This window comes from Mobula birostris, chromosome 14 (assembly GCF_030028105.1).
Source record: "Mobula birostris isolate sMobBir1 chromosome 14, sMobBir1.hap1, whole genome shotgun sequence".
Classification (NCBI taxonomy): Eukaryota; Metazoa; Chordata; class Chondrichthyes; order Myliobatiformes; family Myliobatidae; genus Mobula; species Mobula birostris.
Window position 1 is genome coordinate 6,353,441 of NC_092383.1, and position 21,534 is coordinate 6,374,974.

Consider the following 21,534-nt stretch of genomic DNA (forward strand, 5'->3'; position numbering starts at 1 on the left):
AGAGACGTGACACTTGTGGGCCGTGCCTTCCAGGAGAAGTGTTCCAATCGAAAGGTCAGGTTGTGAGTTGACTGCTTGGGGTGTCTTGGATTTGGCCAGTTGTCACACGAGTGAACGGCTAGTCACGTGGTGAAGGAATTCTTTTCTGCCAAAAACTGGAGTGCTGTGTTGTGTTTTACATTAATGTGAGAGGGAGGAGTTTAAGCATTAACTAGTTCTTTTTGATAACTTCCCTGCTAGCTCTGAGAGAATGTAACAGAGTAGAGGGGAAACCTCTCTTTCTGGAACCCACACTAACGACAATAACTTCACTCACCCCAACACTGAACTGTTCCCACAACCTATAGACTCACTTATCATCTCATGTTCTCAATATTTATTGCTTATTTATTTTTTTCTCTCTTGGTATTTGAAGTGTTTGTTTTTGGCACATAAATTGTTTGCACGTCTTGAGTGTAGCTTTTTCTTGATTTTCTTGTTTTTTTTGGTATTTGTTGAGAACGCCTGCAAGAAAATGAATCTCGGGGTTGGATATGATGACATATATGTATTTTGATAATAAATTTACTTCGAACTTTTGAGAGGAGTGTGAGATTGGTCTTGGGCTAGGTTAAAAGCCCAGCGCAACATCATGGGCTGAAGGGCCTGTAGTGTAGTGTTCTACGTTGAGATTGATCATAGGAGCCCCATTCCTTGATTGACTGAGTTAGATTATACATGCTGTAAACTCAGCAGGCTAGGCAATATTTGTGGAGATGGAGTTAAGATCTCGGATCATTGACCCTTCCGAGTATTTTGCTTTGGTACTTCAGTTAAACTGGCAGTCAAGTATTTTGCTGTTCTGGCATTCACGTAATTAGAAATAACCTATTTTCTAGTGGTGAGGAAGTATTTCTTCAAAAACGTACATAGTTATTTATTTGGCAGAAAAGTGGCATACTGTGGAATGTTGAGGATAGGGCCCCTGCTTTCGTGAGATCTGGGTGTTCTCGTTATGAAACCCAAAGTTAGCATACTGTTACAACAATTAACTAGGAAAGCGTTTGGAATGTTGGTCTTCGTTTCAGAGGGCGTGGAGCACAAGAGAAACTGACGTCTTCACTTGGTGTGGTGAGAGCAGGGAATGCGCTGCCAGTGGAACTGGTGGATGTGGGCTCGATTTCATCATTTAGGACAAGTTTGGATAAGTGCATGGGTGGGAGGGTGTGGAGGGCTGTAGTCAGGTGCAGGTCAACGGGACTAGGCAGGATAATAGTTTGGCCGAAGCGTCTGTTTCTGTACTGTAGTGCTCTATGACTCTTAACTCTTGTTGGATCTGTGCAGGACTTTGGACAACTGGAGAACTATGTGTAGTTCAGGTCACTTTACTAGAGGAGGGATGTACTTGTCAGTCCAGCAAACGTTCAGTTGAGATTGTTACATGAAGGGTTAGTCTTTTGCACTGCAGATTAAATTAGAGGTGATACAAGTGAAGCACGTTAATGTTCTGCAGAAGCACAATAGGGTTGCAGTAAGGATGTTCCAGGTCTAGGGGGCGCGATGTCATGATAAGAGGCCATTGGAGGGATGGAAAGGAGGAGGGAGTGCTCCTTTAAGTCCACAACAAGCTGGATTTCTCCTTCTCGTGGCCATACGTTTTAATTAAAATACCTAATCCCATTCCCAGATGTCAGTTCATGGCCTCTTCTACCGTGATGAGACCACTTTCAGGTTGAAGAAGCAACAGCTGGGTAGTGTCTAACCTGATGGTATGACCATTGAGTTCTTTAACTTACAGTAATTTCTCCCCCTTCCCTCTTCTTCCATTCCCCCCTCTGGCTCCCCTCTTACCTCACCTCTTCTCACCTCCCCTGTGCTCCTCTTTCCCCTTCACCCATGATCCAGTCTCCTTCTTAGCACATTCCTTCTCCTCCAGCCTTTTACCTTTTCTACCAATCACCTCCCAGCTTATTACTTCATCACCTTTCCCCACCTACCCTGGTCTCACCTGTTACCTTCCAGCTTGTCCTCCTTCCCGTCTCTCCACCATCCTTTCCAGTCCTGAAGAAGGGCGCCGGCCTGAAATGTCGACTCTTTATTCCTTTCCAGCTGAATTCCTCCAGTATTTTGTGCGTGTAATTCTCTTCCCAGAGGCTGAATTATTGAGTATGGAGAGAGAGAGAGAGAGAGAGACCTTTGGTCTGTGGGTTGGGTCAACTATTACAGAGACCAGCTGGCACTAAGATTAGATCAGCTGTGATCTGACTGAGTGGAAGAGATGCTAATTGGTCTACTCTGGTTCCTTTCTGCTGTATTTTATTTGCTCAGTGGTTGGAGTCGTGCTACCCCTGGGCTTAAACGCTGGAATAAAATCTTTGCCAAGGTGTCTCCTTCAGATTACAGTGGAGTGTAGTGACTGCTGCTGGAAGATGTGTGCGGACTTGTGGCTGGATGTCGGACGAATGGCTTGCTTGGCCGTGACGCCCTCCCAGTGAATTGCTGCCAAACCCCAACGGAAAATAGCCACTTGGCTGAGCTTACAGTAGGACCTCTGGTGCCATTGGGACCATCGAGTGGCCTGAGCTGGCACACTTGGTGAACGGGGGGAGGGGGAGTGTGGCCCTGTGTCCTGTGTGATCAACACACTCTCCCGCACTTAGTTTCACCATGCATCAACAATTAGCGTTTAGATGGCACCCTTGACACCGCAGATGCAGTTGGCACTGAGCCAAATGGAGATACTGGGATGGCAGCCAATAGCTGTGTCCTTTTAGTAAATGAATGGAGGGTGAGGTGGCAGGGCGGGGGGAGTGGTTCCAAGGAGGAATATCCAGAGTGTACAGCCTTGAAGGCACGGTCGCCATTGGTGAAGGGCGTTATCACAGATACACAAGTAAGTTTTTGATAGAATTGCTCAATAAAGAAGACATATCCACTGCACTATAACAATTCTTTGACACAGAACACTACAACACCGAAACAGGCATTTCGGCCCATCTAGACCATGCCAAAATATTAATCTGCTTGGTCCCATAGCCCTCCATGCCTCTCCCATCCATTCTTTGCTTAAACGCTGCAGTCAAATTGGCATCCACTACTTCTGCTGGCAGCTCATTTCATTCACACTCACACCTCCCAGAGTGAAGAAGTTCCCCCTCAGGTTCCCTTTGAATATTTCACCTTTCACCCTTTAACTTACCTCTAGTTCTGGTCTCATCCAACTTCATTTACCCTGTCTATGCCCCTCATGATCTTGTATACCTCTATTAAATCTACCCAGGGATTAAATTCCTAACCTATTCAGCTTCTCGCTAACCTACTCAGGTCCTCAAATCCCGGCAGCATCCTTGTGAATTTTCTCTGTGCTCTTTCAATCTTATCGATTCCTTCCCTGTGGATTCTCTTTCCAGAAGCCTCTGATTAGTTTTATTAAATATTTTCATTCCATGTTTAAAAGCCTCTGTTAACCTCCTCCAGCTGTGCTGTTTGCTGCTCTTAATAAAAAAAAAAACCTTGCAGATTTCTCAATTTTAAGCACATTGTTGTTTGGTGGCTTTTGCTTTCAGTTACCTGGATCCCAGCTCTGGAATTCTCTCCTCTGTGCTGTACTGCTCTATAACTTTATAAGGTGAAACGGTTAAGGCAAGAGTTTCTGACATGGGGTCTGTGGACTCCTTAGTTAATGGTAGGGGTCCATGGCATTTTTAAAAAAAGAGGTTGGGAACCTTTGGTTTAAGGGGATCCTGAGGGGAAAGCGTCTTCGCTCGGTGGTACGAGCTGCCAGCGGAAGTGGTGGATATGGGTTTGATTTCAATATTTAAGAGAAGTTTGGATAAGTACTTGGGTGGGAGGTGTATGGAGGGTTGTGGTCAAGGTGCAGGTTGATGGGACTAGGCAGAACATTAGTTTGGCTCAAACTAGATGGGCCAAAGGGCTTATTTTTGTACTGTAGTGGTCTATGACTCCTTAAACCTTACTTCCCCCCCCCCACCCCCAAAAACCAAAAGCTTTGACCAAACCATTGGTCAAATGTCTTTACTGTCCTCAATATCAGATTTTGCCCAATAACTACTATTATCATCATATCTGAATCTGAGGTGGTGAAGATGGTACACGTGGTGAAGATGGTCCACCAGGGCCTAGAGTGCACAGTGATCCACAGCTAGCTGTGCACCCCCACTGTGGCGAAAAACACACAATCTATTTGCACCCTAGGGTACGGGTTCCCATCTGGGGTCCAAAGACCCCTCAGCTAAAGATTCGGGGCCCTGGAGGACCGATCATCGGATAGTCATTGAGTGTGCAGCATTTAAACAGGCCCTTCGCCCATCTTGTCCATGCTGAGCAAGGTGCCTTTGTGAGCTGATTTGATTTGCCAATCGCCCCATCTGGCTTCACAAACTGACATGAGGGGCTAGGCAGCAAATGCACACCGGCCTCGGCTGTAACGTTTGTTAAGGGGACTGATCAGTTCCCAGCCCAGCGAGCATCTTTTTTAGTTTCATTAACCACATACAGATGTAACCGCTTGCTTTGAAATAAATTACCAAGGGTGCCTGCCAGTGAGTTTTGGTATTGGGACAGGAGTCAGCCAATTCAGCAAATGCTAATAAAATATCTGTTTTCCCAATTCTTTCCTTGATCTTTTAGCCAAGTTTAGTTATAAACCTTTGCAGAGGGAGAGGTGCAAAGAAGGACGGAATTCTTTTGGAGCCGGCCGTAATTCGAATTACTTTCTATTTGCAATTATATTGCAGCTGAAAAACACTTAACCTTTTCTTACAGTTTGCTGCTTTGAACCCGAGTCTTTTTTTTACTTAAGACTATCCAGGCCATGTAGAATTTATTACATTTCACAGACTGAGAAATAGCATGTGACTTGTTATCTGTTATGATCTTAAGAGAAAATTTGGGAGGTTTTCTGTAATGGAAATGTTTAACAAAAACAATGCACCGGTTAAAATGGAGTGCAGGCTCCATGAAATCGGATACTTGTCTCCGAACCGTGCAAGTTCGGATGCTGAACTACTAACAGTAAGATTGATGCTTTTCCAACAGACAGACCTAGTACACAGGATGGAAGTTTGAGTTTTCAAAGTGACCCTTTCTGTGCATTGAGCCAAGGGCTCAGTTTAACTCTTTGTGGGAAGCTGGTGACAGCTAGTATACACACACAATGCTGGAGGAACTCAGCAGGCCAGGCAGCATCTATGGGAAAAAAAGTACAGCTGATATTTAGGGCTGTTTGTGACAGCTTGTACATACTTGCTATAGAGTCATCACTACAGCACAGAAGCAGGCCCTTTGGCCTATCCACTTCATACTAAACTCTTATTCTGCCTAGTCCCATCAGCCCACACCGGACCATGGCCCTTCGTACCTCTCCCATCTATGTACTTATCCGAATTTTTCTTAAACGTTGCAATCAAACCCACATCCAGTACTTCCACTGGCAGCTCATTCCACACTTGCTGCACTCACTGAGTGAAGAAGTTCCCCCTTAGTTTCACCTTAAATATTTCACCTGCTACCCTTAACCCAGGACCTCGAGTTCTATTGTCACCCAACCTCAGTGGAAAAAGCCTGCTTGCATTTACCATATCTATACCCCTCATAATTTTGAATACCTTTGTCAAATCTCCTCCCATTCTCCTACACGGCCAGGGAATAAGTGCTAATCAATTCAACCTCTCCCTATAACTCAGGTCCTTGACTCCTAGTAATATACTTGTAAATTTTCCCTGCACTCTTTCAATCTTACTGACATCTTTCCTGTAGGTAGGTGACTAGATGCACACAATGCTCCAAATTAGGGGTCGCCAGCATCTTGTACAACATCCCACTGTTCTCTCTCTCTCTCATTCATTAACACGAGAGATTCTGTTTGCTCCTGTCTGTTTTTCTTTGCAGCCCTCAGTTTGTCCATCCCTTGCCACTGACCGCCAGCACCCAGCGCCTGCAAATGAATCGTGGTATTTCATGAAGCTGCCATCCTGTACTCCAATGTAAATTTTTATAGGCGTTTACACTCTGCATTTGGAATTCTGTTTGCTCAGCTGAGGTTTACAGGGCTGGGGAAAGTTGTGAGTTAACATCGGATTTGCATTTGTGAAATGTGTCATTTGTGTTAACAGCCAACACACCCAAGGTTGTGCTGGGGGCAGCCCGCAAGTGTCACCGCACATTTTGGTGCCAACATTGCATGCCCACCGTTAACAGCACAGCAAGCCCTTTTCCTGCCCTTCAGTTCTTTGGAAGCATTGAGTATTTTGTTGGGTGGTTTCTGCGCCGTGTCCAGTTGCTGAAGGCGGCTTGCTGCAACGTTGGACACCCAAAGCCTTGTGATTCCAAGTACTCTTCCATAATGCAGTGAAATCTATCTGTTTTCATTAGAGTTTTTCTCTGGGAGGTGTATCCTGGGATTTAGCACCTGCACACGCAGGTTGGGATTTTCCATGAGGAAATATTGCCTAGGCAGCTCCTCCAACCAGTGATCACCACCTGTCCTTCCGGGTTTGCTCTGGTACAGAGCAGTATGTTGTGCAACTGGCCATCACCGGATGATTTCTCTCCCCTCCCTTCTTCTCACTCTTTCCATTCTCCATTCTAGTTCCTCTCTCAGCCCTTCTCCTCACCTGCTTGTCACCTCCCTCTGGGTCCCCTCCTCTTCCCCCTTCTCCTATTGTCTACCTTCTTCTCCTGTCAGATTCCACCTTCTTCAGCCCATTGCCTTTTCCACCTATCACCTCCCCCAGCTTCTTAGTTCAAAGTCACGGTTCAGATTCATTTATAAGAAATGTGGTGAAATGCGTCACGTGCTTTAGCGTCCAGCATCCAGCGCACCCGGGAGTGTGCTGGGGTCTGTCCGCAAGTGTCGCCACACATTCTGGCGCCGACCTAGCATGCCCACAGTTCTTGGCAGAACAACCCTGAACACAGTAGGCAAAAGAAGAGAAACAAAACCAAGCCCCACTTCTCTCTCTCCCCGTTCATTCCCCCTCACCCACGTACCTTTCCCCTCACTTATCACCTGCCAGCTATCCACCTTTACCCTCCCCCATTCTTATTCTGCCTTCTTCCCTCTTCCTTTCCAGTCCTGATGAATAGTCTCAGCCCAAAACTGTTTATTCCTCTCCATGTCCTGCTTTCGTCCTTCAGCGTTTAGTATGCATTACTCTGGATTTCCAGCATCTGCAGAATCTCTTGTTTTTGTGCTCATCTGGGGTGGAGTGGGAAGGGGGAGGGCCGCAGACTGGGTGGCATCGAAAGCCCTTTCCAGCACTGAAATGGTTAATTGACTCTTGTCATTGGAATCTGATTCGGGATCTATCAGGCCAGTGTTAGTCAGGATTTCATTGTGCGTTTAGAAATCTGATGGTGGATGGGAAAAAAACGTGTGTCTTCAGGCTCCTATACCTTCTCCCTGATGGCACAAGTACTTGTAAGTTTAAAAGAAAATAATCGTTATGTTCAATTATAGAATCAGTGTAGGAATGAAAAATGTAAAAAACCCAGAATCTGAAGACCTGAATTAGTGTAGGAATGTCCCAACAGGGTAAGCACAAACAAAAGAGCTTGTTTACCTCATTTTGGGTATTTCAGATTGTGCTGTGTTTCACAGAAATGGCAAACAATCCTTGATTCCACCTTCCTGGGGCCTCTTCCTCCACCCTTTCAGTTACAACCTCCCAAATCCTGCCCTGTTCCTCACTGCATCGGCCCCAGGCATCCATCCATCCATCCATCCATCTCTTTATTCTTACACTCTCTCTCTTTCCCCCTGTCTTCTGGCCCCCTCTCTCTCTCCCCCTGTCTTCTGGTCCCTCTTTTGTCTCTCTTCTCTCACGCCCTGTCTGTGACTTCTCTCAACACCCCCTCTCTGTCTCTCTCTTTATTCTCTCGCCTCATTCTTGATAGATACTATCAGAGCTGTGAGTTCCGTGTAGACTGGGATCTGGGGCGCGTGGGTTACTATGTGATGTTATCAGCACAGGCCTTTTGACTCTTTGCCCATGGCATGCTTCAAAGACGAAGCTTCAGTTTGTGCTGTGATTTACGTGACCGCTTGAGCTAATTCATCATAGTAACCTCTGTGAGGCACACCAGCAGGCAGGAGCCAGTGACCTCTGTGGGGCACACCAGCAGGCTGGATAGAGCCAGGGACCGCTGTGGGGCACACCAGCAGGCTGGATAGAGCCAATGACCTCTGTGAGGCACACAAGCAGGCAGGAGCCAGTGACCTCTGTGGGGCACACCAGCAGGCTGGATGGAGCCAGGGACCTCTGTGGGGCACACCGGCAGGCTGGATAGAGCCAGGGACCTCTGTGGGGCACACCAGCAGGCTGGATAGAGCCAGGGATGTCTCTGGGGCACACCAGCAGGCTGGATGGAGCCAATGACCTCTGTGAGGCACACCAGCAGGCGGGAGCCAGTGACCTCTGTGGGGCACACCAGCAGGCTGGATGGAGCCAGTGACCTCTGTGGGGCACACCAGCAGGCTGGATGGAGCCAGGGACCTCTGTGGGGCACACCAGCAGGCTGGATGGAGCCAATGACCTCTGTGGGGCACACCAGCAGGCTGGATGGAGCCAGGGACCTCTGTGGGGCACACCAGCAGGAAGGAGTCAGTGACCTCTGTGGGGCACACCAGCAGGCTGGATGGAGCCAGGGACCTCTGTGGGGCACACCAGCAGGAAGGAGTCAGTGACCTCTGTGGGGCACACCAGCAAGTAGGAGTCAGTGACCTCTTTGGGGACATACCAGCAGGCTGGATGGAGCCAATGACCTCTGTGAGGCACACCAGCAGGCGGGAGCCAATAACCTCTGTGAGGCATTCCAGCAGTCTGGAGCCAGTTAGGTTAATAGTTGTTGAATTCATTCATGAAAACCATTTCTACAAAGATTAGATCTCAGTGTGTTTTTTTTTTATCATCCTTTGAGTTCCTGAACTGGTTTGCGAGCTTTTTCTTTTAGTTGATGAATTCCTTAACAGTCTCCAATCAAATACTTCCCCTAAAGAGACCAGCCCTTCCTCAATCCCAGTGATAGACTTTAGTGTATACATTGAGGAATTTGTTCCCATGTGGATGCAATCTGGTGACAGTGCTAGATCACCACTTACTCACATTCTCTTAAATCTACTTTTCTAATATTTTGTTTATGAATAATCCTTGCACCGTGGCCTCCCCAACCCCTCAGTTCCCCTGCTTGGAGGCACCAGCACTTTCTGGATTGAGGACATCAGTGATGTCGCTCTATTTCTTCATCAGAGAAATATGTTGGTAGTATTTAGTGGATATCGGGCTAATTCAGGGGTTCCCAATCTTTTTTGTGCCATGGAACCCTGCCATTAGTCAAGGGGTCCACGGACCCTAGGTTGGGAACCCCTAGTCCAATCCTTCCCTTCCTCAAATTCCCCTGTGATTTCCTTTTATCCAATCTTAAATGTCCCTAATATAGCTGTCTCTAACATCACCCCTCGCAGTGCGTTCTATACACCTACCACTCTTATGTTTAACAAAAACTACCTCTGACATCTCCCCCTCCTTTACTTTTCTCCAACAACCTTAATATTATGTTCCTAGTATAAGCCATTTCCATCCTGGGAAAAATTGTCTGGCTATCCAGTTGATCCATTCCTCTTGTACACTTCAATCAAACCACCTCTCATCCTCTTTTGCTCCAAAGAGAAAAGCCCCAGCTTGCTCAACCTTTCCTCATAAGACAGTTTCTTTAATCCAGGCAGCATCCTAGTAAACCTCCAGTGCACCCTCTCTCTGAAACTTCCCCATCCTTCCTATGAGGCCTCCACAGCCGAGCACAATATTCCGAGTGTGGTCTAACTAGAGTTTTATAACGCTGCAGTCTTGTCTCATAGCTCTTGAATGGCAGCCACACGGTAGCGTAGTGGTTAGCGTGATGCACGGGGCGCCAGGTTTCAATTCCAGTGTCCTCTGTAAGGAGATGTTGTATATCCTCCCCATGAACTGCATGTTTTCTCCAGGCCTTCTGGTTTCCTCTTAAAGACGTATTGGCTAGGTTAATTGTCCCATGATTAGGGTGGGGATAAATTAGGGTTGTTGGGGAGCACTGGGTGGTGCGGCTCCAGAAGGGCTGATTCTACACTGCATCTCTAAATAAAATAAATAAATTCCATCCTCCGACTAATGAAGACCAGAAACACCTATGCCTTCACAACACTATCAACAGATCTACGGATGTGAACCCCAAGATCCCCCGCCCCCTCCATGTTGCCAGGAATCCTGCCGTTAACCCTGCAATCTGCCTTCAAACTTAACATAGAAACATAGAAAATAGGTGCAGGAGTAGGCCATTCGGCCCTTCGAGCCTGCACCGCCATTTATTATGATCATGGCTGATCATCCAACTCAGAACCCCGCCCCAGCCTTGTCTCCATACCCCCTGACCCCCGTAGCCACAAGGGCCGTATCTAACTCCCTCTTAAATATAGCCAATGAACTGGTCTCAACTGTTTCCTGTGGCAGAGAATTCCACAGATTCACCACCCTCTGTGTAAAGAAGTTTTTCCTAATCTCGGTCCTAAAAGGCTTCCCCTCTATCCTCAAACTGTGGCCCCTCGTTCTGGACTTCCCCAACATCGGGAACAATCTTCCTGCACCTAGCCTGTCCAATTCCTTTAGGATCTTATACGTTTCAATCAGATCCCCCCTCAATCTTCTAAATTCCAACGAGTACAAGCCCAGTTCATCCAGTCTTTCTTCATGAAAGTCCTGCCATCCCAGGAATCAATCTGGTGAACCTTCTTTGTACTCCCTCTATGGCAAGGATGTCTTTCCTCAGATTAGGGGACCAAAACTGCACACAATACTCCAGGTGTGGTCTCACCAAGGCCTTGTACGACTGCAGTAGAACCTCCCTGCTCCTGTACTAGAATCCTCTTGCTATAAATGCCAGCATACCATTCGCCTTTTTCACCACCTGCTGTACCTGCATGCCCACTTTCAATGACTGTTGTATAATGACACCCAGGTCTCGTTGCACCTCCCCTTTTCCTAATCGGCCACCATTCAGATAATAATCTGTTTTCCTATTTTTGCCACAAAACTTGAGTTTCAAAAGTGAATCACTTCACGGTTTTCCGGAATGAACTCTTAACCTGCCACCCCTCAGCCCAGCTCTGCATGAAGGGAGCCCTTTCAGTGCTGTAGGTCTTTGGCTGGCCGTGTGTAGCCGTGTGGGTCATCTGAGTTGGTAGGCAACGTTGCTGAGGTGCCTGGTCACGGTGCCCAGGGGAAGCAGCTGACAGCCAGATGTCACGAGGAATCTTGTCCAGATCACTTAATGAGCTCAGCAAAGTAAAGATCAGATGTACAGATGCTGAGGAAGAGAGGCAGTAAGACTAGACTCACCTGGACTGCTCTGGGGAAGCACTATCCGTCTTCTCAGTGGCCCAAATGAACTCCCAGTGAACAAGGCACTTCTTAATGACACGCACAAAATGCTGGAGGAACTCGGCAGGCCAGGCAGCATCAATGGAAAAGAGTAAACAGTCGACGTTTTGGGCCGAGAACCTTCATCAGGACTGGAGGAAAAAAAAGATGAGAAGTCAGAGTAAGAGGGTGGGGGGAGGGGAGGATGAAGTACAAGGTGGTAGGTGATAGGTGAAACTGGGAGGGGAGGGGTGAAATAAAGAGCTGGGAAGTTGATTGGTGAAAGAGATAATGGGCTGGAGAAGGGAGGTTCTGATAGGAGAGGGCAGAAAACCGTGGAAGAAAGGGAAGGGGGAGGAGCACCAGAGGGAGGTCATGGGCAGGTAAGGAGATAAGGTGAGAGAGAGAAATGGGAATGGGGAATGGTGGGGAGGGGTACGGACATTACCGGAAGTTTGAGAAATCGATGTTCGCGCCGTCAGGTTGGAGGCTACCCAGACGGAATATAAGGGGTTGCTCTTGTAACCGGAGTGTGGTCTAGAGGAGGCCATGGACTCTCATATGGGAATGGGAAGTAGAATTGAAATGGGTGGCCACTGGGAGTTCCTGCTTTTTCTGGCAGATCACACTTTTTAATGAGATGATGTATTCTACATATAGTATGAAACCCATTCCTTTGCTTGCCAAATCTCTCTCTCTGTCTTCCTTTCTGTTTCCATTCTTTAATATTCAATTTAATTCAGCTCTCTACCCCAGCTGCTGATAAAATAAAATATTTTTTGATTTGGTGGCAAGATGGTGCTCAATGCTCCTCAGAGGTGAACTGGGACATTTGATCACAGGCATTGACAATTCAATTCCCACCGCTGTCTGTAAGGAGTTTGTACGTTCTCCTGTGACCGCTTAGATTTCCCCCAGGTGCTCTGCTTTCTTCCCACATTCCAAAGACATACGGGTCAGGATTAGTGAATTGTGGGCATGCTGTGTTGCCGCCGGGAGCGTGGCGACAGACTTGCCGGCTGCCCAGCACAATCCTCGCAGATTTGTTTTGGCACAGAATGATGCATTTCATTGGTGTGGTGTTGGATAACGGTTTAACTGGGTGGCATGGTAGCGTTCCAGTGCCAATTTCTGTAGTGTTGGTTCTCCCTGTGACTGTGTGGGTTTTCTCTGGGTGCTCTGGTTTCCTCCCACATTACATATATGAGCTAGGGTGACTAAGACTTTTATACTCATGACTTGCACGGTTGTGTATATGAATTAATAGCTAAGTTGGAAAAAAATGATATTATTTACATAATATATAATTACAATGCCCCCAGTTGGATAGCAAGCATGGGTGTGATGAATTAAAGGAAAGAATTGCTGTACTGTGTAAAAGTCTTATTTTATCATCAGTCACATAGGTCACAAATTTTTTTTGAGGCAGCAGTACAGTGCAAGACATAAAATTACTACGGTTCTGTGCAGAGGCTGTTACACCTAACAGCATGAACTCCACTTGACAGCAATGGAGGTGACAGATCATGCCAGGCTTTCTCCTTTGTGCGTATGCCCTTCTCTAATAGGAAGAATGAAATCGAATTGTTTTAAAAGTTGAGCCAGGAAAGTAGGAATAAACAGAACCAATTTAATGGAGACTATGTTTAAGGCAATTACCAGAAAGAATCCTTTACTTGAAAGAATATTGGTTTGTTTATTACTTGTTTTATTTAGAGTTACAGCGTGGGATAGGTCTTTCCGCCATACAAGCCGCGCCGCCCGGTGACCCCCAATTTAACCCTAGCCTCATCGCTGAACAATTTACAATGACCAATTACCCTACTGACTAGTACGTCTTTGGGCTGAGAGGAAACCCACGCGCTCACGGGAAAGGTGTACAAACTTCTTCCAGGCACTGTTGGCATTGAACTCCAGACTTCAGCAGCCTGAACTAAAATGGCATCGCGCCAACTGCTCTGCTGCCGTGGAACCCGCGTGTCCAAGTGGCCACCCTTAATGACCATCCAGAAACCCTTGTTGGGAGTCCCACACAGGTAGCACTCCAGCATCGGGTATTTTGTGGATAAATATTGCCCTATTGTCACGGCGCCACAGTAGCATAGCAGTCAGCGTAATGCTATTATGGCTCAGGGCATTGGAGTTCAATTCTACTGTCATCTGTGAGGAGTAGGCCGGTTAAATGGTTCTGTGTCGACGAGATGGGCTGAAGGACCTGCTTCTGTGCTGTACTTTTCTATGACTCTGAGTCTATGCGTCGCCCCTGTTGGAATGCATGGGTTTTCACCGCTTTCCTCTCGCAGTCCAGAGACACCGGTTGCCAGCTCTAATGGTCGTTGTAAATTGTTCTGTGATGAGGGCGATTGCTGGGGCCGTGCGGCCATGAAGGGCCGTCTCCGCGCTGTATCTTCAAGTAATAAAATGTACCGAGATACAGTGACGAGCTTGTCTTGTAGACCCTTAATACAGATCAGATCATTGCACAGTGCACTGAACTAGAATCAGGCTGTGGTGTGCTGACATGATGCACAACAAAAAATAACATTCAACAATTATAAGGAATTGTATAAGATAAAAGCTAGCAGCGTTGATGGGAAATAAAATGCACATAAATACCACCATGTATTTATGATGTAAACTTTGTTGTAAACATTGATTTTAAAATGTTTACAGTGCAGTGACTGAGGTTTTAAATAGAGGAGGTGGGAGGGGGTGCGGCTAGCTAGAATGGGTGGTCAGATTAACTGCCCGGGGGAAGAAACTTTGAAGATGATATGAAGTTTTTGTTTTGATAGCCCTATAGCACTGTCCAAAAGGGAGTTTTTGTAAAGTACAGTTTGCTGGGTGGGTATCTCTGCCCGCTTCTTTGTCCTGGACATGCAAAACACTGGATGTGACGGTAGATTGCAGTCTGCCATCCTGACTGTCCTAAGTATGGGGCATTTTATGCTGGTGGGTTAGCACAGCTTGAGTGGGCTGAATGGACTGGTCTCCCCGCCAATAACATTCTTTGTGCTTCGAGTTCCCTCGGCAGCCTGGAATGTTTTTCCATGCATTATGTTAATGAGCGAGCGCGAGGGAGAAGCCGGTGTCAGCTGCTCAGAATTAATATTGTGGTCTCCTCCCTGTCTGCAGGCAAATCGCCCAACACAATTATACATTGCAGTGGAGCATATTTTTTTTAAGTAGTAAATCTTAAAACTACGCACCCCAGGCAGAATTAAACACAGCTGTTAGCAGCACTTCAGTAGAGCTGGTTTCCCAGAAACACCCTGTGTAAACTATCACTGCATAAAGAGCTGTCTTTTATATTTTGAAAAAATTGCACTTTTTTTTTGTAATGCTTATCAAAGTGAAGGATATCCGTTGATGGGACTGTCCCATTGCAGGTTGTGCATATAGGATTAGCACACTCCCAAGGGCAGGCATGGAGGAGGTTTCTGTGTCCCTCCTCCATGTATCACTCCCTCAGGGCAATGTTCAAATCTTTTCTCTCCATCCAGTGGTTCCTACGGAGGCCATGAGGATTAGACTGAGAGATACTCCTTATAATATTTCAATGAACCGTCACGATAGAGTTATAGGGCGTGGAATGTACCTTTTGGCCTCTAGCCCTCCAAACCTCTCCTATCCATGAAAGACCGCAAATCTGCTCCTACGTTTTAAGCCATTCAGCCCATCAAATCTGCTCCTGATTTTTTTTTCCCCTCAGCCCTGGTCTGCCTTCTTCCCTTTAATTTTGTTGCCCTGATCAATTGAGAATCTTAACTACGTCCGCTTTAAGTATGCACAATGACTTGGCCTCCACAGCCGTTTGTGGCAATGCATTCACTGCCCTCTGGCTAAAGAAATTTCTTTTCACCTGTTCTGAGGGATGACCCTCTCTTCTGAGGCTGTGCCCTCTGGTCCTAGACTGGACCACTATGGGAAACATCCTCTTCATGTTCACCCTGGGCCTTTCGATATCTGATAGGTTTCAATGAGATCCTCTACCCCCTCCCCCCATTCTTCTAAACTCTGGTGAATACTGGCCCAGAGCCATCAAACGCTTCCCACGTTAACCCTTTCGTTCCCAGGATTATTTTCATAGAACTCCTCCAGACCATCTCCCAAAGCCAGCCCATCCTCTCTTGGATACAGTCCACTCCAAGTGCGGTCTGACCAATGCCTCGTAAAGCCTGGGCGTTACACGAGGGGTCTCCCAAGCCCCGCTGCACTTCTGATTGATAACTTGCGTTGCTGATGTGCCCGCTGTTTCCAGCGCATGCTCATCGCCCTTTGCATGATGTGGCTCCCCCCCCCATATATCACTTTGAAATCATTTTGCCACTGGCCTCAGACCTGTGGCCTCTTGCTTTTAGCACCCCCCCCCCCCACCCGTGGGAAAACCACGATGTGCCCCTCATGTTCTTGCACACCTCTGTCTCACCACCTCTCAGTCTCCTACGTTCCAGTCTACATCTGTGTGGTCTTTACTTGCAACTCCCATTGCCAAGTCCGTGCCACCTCCTGGTCAATTTTTCAGGGTAACACGACACCATTGCAGCTCAGCGCATTGTCCTCCCCGTGGCGGGGTTCTTCTGCCTGCTCCACTTCCCTCCCCCAGTCCAAAGATGTCCCTGGTTGGTTAGCTGGTGACTGTAAGTTGCCCCTTCACTAGGTTAGAGTTAATCGGCTTTGTCAGGGTTGCTGGGGAAGGATGACTCAACAGGCCAGAAGGGCCTATCCCGCGCTCTATCACTAAATAAATCCCGCCATGGCTGGATCTCTGATCAATGACTGATTGTTGTGGACAGTCCGTGTGAGGCTTGCAGTTGAGTATTGACGTTGTTCTTTGGTATTTACTAAAGTTGGTTATTGTTGGTAGTATATGCTGACATACATGTACTTTGATGATTACTTTGAGCTTCACGCTTAACTAATGCTAGATTGGGGTTAACAAGACGGTCCATGCACCTTTCAGGCAAACCTGACTGACTAGAAAGGTGTTTTGATTTAACCCCATTAGCTGCTGCACTGTAATTGCTCTAACACTCTAATTCTGGGACCAAATGGCCGATAGGCTCCTTCTGCACATTGCTTATCAAAAAGAGCACTAGGCTGGTTTGAATATTTTTCTCTGCACCACCACAGCCTCTATCTGCTCTCTCAGATGTTAGCCATTGCAATGCAATTGTGCCTGTAAGCAGAGGTTAGAGTGCCTGATGTTTTCTCAAGTCGGAAGTCCTCGAGCTAATTTTTGGCTCTCCATAGAGATGTCCTGATTGGCCAACCTGCAGCACGCTGATCACATTTAAGCCTTTTTGTTCTGCATGTAAGACCGTAAGATATAGGAGCAGAATTGGGCCATTTGGCCCATCAAGTCTGCTATGTCATTTCATTATGGCTGATCCATGTTCCCTGTCAGTCCCAATCTCCTGCCTTCTCCCTGCATCCTTTCATGCCCTGACTAATCAAGAATCTATCAACCTCTGCCTTAAATATACCCAATGACTTGGCCTCCACAGCTGCCTGTGGCAACGAATTCCATAGATTCACCAATCTCTGGCTAAAGAAATTCTTCCTTATCTCTATTCTAAAAGGACACCCTTCTATTCTGAGGCAGTGTTCTCTGGTCCTAGACTCTCCCACCATAGGGAACATCCTCCACATCCATTCAATCAAGGCATGTAGGGGTCCTGCCAACGATGCTGGTTAGTGTGGGCAACTAAAAGGCACAGCCTTAGGGATGTCCTTTTAGAAGAGAGGTGAGGTGGAATTTCTTGAGCCAGAGAGTGGTGAATCTGTGGAGTTCGTTGACACAGGCGGCTGTGGAGGCCAAGTCATTGGGTATACTGTATTTAAGGTGGAGGTCAATAGGTTTTTGATTAGTACGGGCATTAAAGGTTACGTGGTGAAGGCAGAAGAATGGGGTTGAGAGAGATAATAAATCAGCCATGATGGAATAGCGGAGCAGACTCAATAGGCCAAGTGGCCTAATTCTTTGTCTTTTGGTCTTAGAGTGAGATTCTCTATGAAGTCACACTTACGGTGACTTTTTTGGTCAACTCGTCAGGTAGGGTTTTAATTGTTGGTCTCCTTTCTGAGGAACCATAATCCAATGAGTCATTGCTATGGATGATTCTTAGTTGGAGTAAAGCAATACTAGTCATATTCTGTTATTTGGCTCAAGTGTAGAATGAGAAGAATTGGGTGATTGGTCAAGTCATTGTCTGAATGTGCTCCTCACTGTTTCTCAATCCTATAGTAACTTGTAGTGAGTCCATAACCATAACTGTGCGGTGACATGGGATCTTCTTAGAACCAGAAGATCGGAAATACCCTTCATCTTCCTGGGTCTCCAGGGGCAATATGGTGGTATGACTTCTCCGATCATGTATCAAAACCACCACCTTGCTCCAGGCAAAAAGGAATGTGCATAATTGGCCCATCATCTGTCCTTATCACTTTGAATATTGCTTTAATTGGCCACTAAGATCGTTGGTCCCTCAACCATCACGCTCTTGAACTAGAGGGGATAACTTCACTCAACTTTACTTGCCCCATCTTTGAAATGGTCACACAATCTATTGCTCATTTTCAAGGACTCTTTATCTCATGGTCTTGATATTTATTGCTTATTTATTTATTATTATTATTATTATTTTGTTTCTGTTGTATTCACACAGATTGTTTTGAACATTGGTTGTGATTTTTCACTGAGTCTGTTGTGTTTCTTTGTTTAATCTTGGGTGTATATGGTGAAATTTATGTACTTTGATTTTAAATTTACTTTGACTTTGAAATTTTTAAACTTTTGGAGTTTGGTCATTCTTAGTAAGATGCACGTAGGTGAAGGAGATCTTGTATTGGGTAACACACACAAAATACTGTAGGAACCCAGCAGGTTGGGCAGCATCTATGGAGGTGAATGAACAAACCTCAGCTACATGAAAGACCCTTACCATCCAGGACATGACCTCCTCTCATTACTACCATCGGGTGGAGGTAGAGGAGCCTGAAGACACACACTCAACGTTTTAGGAACAGCTTCTTCCTCTCCACCATCAGATTCCTGAACGGTCCATGAACACTATCTCACTATTTGACTCTTCTTGCACAAATTTTTTTTAACAAAATATTCTGTAAGTTACAATAATATAAAGTGTATTGCATTGTACTGTTGCAAAACAACAAATTTAATGACATATGTCAGAGATAATAAACTTCATTTCTTAAGATGCATCAAGACTGTTTATCAAGTGTAAAATGATTCTGAGATTTTGTCCTGCAACTTTCACAGGCACAGCCGTGAAGTGAATATGTGACTGTATCTTGGGTACCACTCTTTCCCCCCCCCCCGCCCCAACCCCCAAAACAAAACTATGAAGAGAAATGCAGGGATACTCTGATCAGATAACGTTTGTGAAGGGGGAAATGACAGGTCATTGATCTGTTCTCTCTCCACAACTGCTGCCTAACACACAATGGTATCCCCACATCTTTCTGGTGGTTTGCATTGCAATGAAGGAGGTTTGATACATACGGTAACTGGTCTAGGAGCACACTAAGGTTCAGCACACTCAAATTAAGGCACAAAACCTCAAATCAAGAAATTCAAATCACCCAGGACAAGGTTACGTTAACAGGGCCACTCAGGTTGGAGGAGCAACATCTCACATTCCATCTCTATAACCACCAACCTGATGACATGAACATCGATGTCTCCTTCCGGTAATTTCTCCATCCTCTCCGCTCTCTTTTCCATTATCCATTCTGCTTGTCCTCTCACCCCTTCTCTTCTCCTCACCTGCCTGCCACCTCCCTTTGGTTCCCGTCCTCCTCCCCTTTCTCCCATGGTCCTTCCTCCTCTCCTATTGGATTCCTCCTTCTTCAACCCTTTACCTCGTCTACCTTTCACCTCTCAGCTTCTCACATCAGCCTCCTCCCTCACCCCTCTCTCCTGGTTTCACTTAACACCTACCAGCTTGTACTCTCTTTCCTCTTTCCCCCCTGCCCCCCAACCTATTCTGGCATCTACCCCTTTCCAGTCCTGATGAAGAGTCTTGGCCTGAAATGTCATCTGTTTATTCCTCTCTGTAGGTGCTGCCTGACCTGCTAAGTTCCTCCAGCACTTTGTAGGTGTTGCTCTATAATACCAGTTTCTGCAGAATCTCTTGTGTACATTCTTATGATGGGCTGAATGGCCTTTTGTGTCGTAATCACTTAAGTGACGCTATAGTGGTTCAGCTTTTACTGGGGGGGCGTTTGGAAAACGGATACAGATCAACCGAAATACAGGCTGCCAGTAATGGGGTCACAGAACAATCACGAATTGTAACTCCCCCTTCACTCAAGAGCATTAAAAAGTCTAATCAAAAGTTTGAAGTACGTGTACGCATCACTATATGCTACCCTGAGATTCATGTCCTTGCAGGCATTCACAGTAGAACAAAGAAATACAACCAAATCAATGAAAAACTACACGCAAATACCGACAAACAACTAATATGCAAGAGATGACAAACTATGCAAGTTCCAAAAAAAAAAAAAAATAATATTGGGAACAACAGTTGTAGAGTCCTTGAAAGTGAATCTGTTGGTTGTGGAATCAGTTCAGAGTTGAGGTGAGTGAAGTTATCCTCACTGGTTTAGGAGTCTGATGGTTGAAGGGTAATAACTATTCCTGAACCTGGTGGTGTGGGACCTGATGGTTGAGGGGTAATAACTGTTCCTGAACCTGGTGGTGTGAGACCTGATGGTTGTGGGATAATAACTGTTCCTGAACCTGGTGGTGTGGGACCTGATGGTTGAGGGGTGATAACTGTTCTTGGGCCTGGTGGTGTGGGACCTAAGGCTCCTGTATCTCCTACGTGATGGCAGCAGTGAGAACAGAGCGTGGCCTCAGCCCAGATGTGTCCGTTTGTGTCAATAAACAAGTGGGGTTGCTGATTGGTTGCTGCTAGGCGTAGCGGCCTGCTATCCTCTTATTAACTTTCTCGCGGTGGCTTAGTTTACTTGTATGCATCTTACGTGGAAAATGGCCTACCCCCACCCCTCGCGCTTCTTTGCATTCTTTGAACCCTGCAGAGGCCTGGGAGCCTGCCGTGTTACTCGCCGAATGCCAGGGCCGTTTTAAGTGAAGCAGGCCCAACAAAGAAGAAATTGGTAACAGCTGGCTCCTTACAATACGAGTCTTACCTTTTCTTTCATCCCGGCCCCCCCAAACCTCTCCCTTACCTACAAGTAGTTTGGTGGAGCCGTGTCCGTGAGAGGAAGCCTGGGGGTTGGTTTATCGACCTTTGATGCCTTCTACAGCTCCAGTCGTAGGGCAGTCTCCCAGGGTTCTGTTCAGCTTCCAGCTGTAGCTATGTTTTAAAACGCTGCTTACTGATAGATTTTTCAGAGTCTCCCAGGCAAGCTCGATTGATTATGGTAATGAATGTGGAAAAAATAAAGGCTTGAGTACTTCCACTCTGGTGCCTTGCACTCTCTGAATTGGTTGTGAATTGTTTACTTGGGGGAAGTATGGGTCTCAAACATGTTTCCTTTCTCATTACGGTATTGTTCCAGGCGTGTGGTAGCTCCAAGTTACTGTAGTTCATGTTTCAGCCTTGGACATGTCACTTTTGGCCTTTGTGTGCGGTCATTCTTTCTGACGTCGTTGCAGCCCCACTGACAGCCTGCACGCAGTCAGCTCGTCAATCAGTAACTTTATTCAACTGCATTGGGGGCAGAACTAGGCTACTCGGCCCATCAAGTCTGCTCCGCAATTCCATCAAGGCTGATTTTAAACTGTTCCCAGTTCAGCTGAAGCCATTAGAATTGTCAAGGTGCTGAGATTGAAAGTGTGATCTGCATGATTTAACCCTCCACTTCGGCCAGAAGTGTTGGCGCGTGGCCAAGTGGTTAAGGCGTTCGTCTAGTAATCTGAAGGTTGCTAGTTTGAGCCTTGGCTGAGGCAGGGTGTGTGTGTCCTTGAGCAAGGCACTTAACCACGCATTGCTCTGCGACGACACCAGTGCCAAGCTGTATGGGTCCTAATGCCCTTCCCTTGGACAACATCGGTGGCGTGGAGAGGGGAGACTTGCAGCATGGGCAACTGCTGGTCTTCCATACAACCTTGCCCAGGCCTGCGCCCTGGAAACCTTCCAAGGAGCAAATC

At 46.5% G+C, this 21,534-nt stretch overlaps 1 protein-coding gene and 1 long non-coding RNA gene across 2 annotated transcripts in view; one reads left to right on the plus strand and one right to left on the minus strand.

Annotated features, from left to right (window-relative positions):
* The window catches only part of smad6b (SMAD family member 6b), a 79,837-nt gene that overhangs the window by 6,148 nt on the left and 52,155 nt on the right, over positions 1-21,534 (plus strand). The gene's annotated exons all lie outside the window — the stretch shown is intronic.
* Positions 68-20,690, minus strand: LOC140209671 (uncharacterized). The gene is made up of 4 exons (XR_011889044.1): positions 20,610-20,690; positions 11,370-11,542; positions 1,988-2,133; positions 68-504 (listed from the first exon to the last, which is right to left on the minus strand). It is a non-coding gene; the product is annotated as an uncharacterized lncRNA (long non-coding RNA).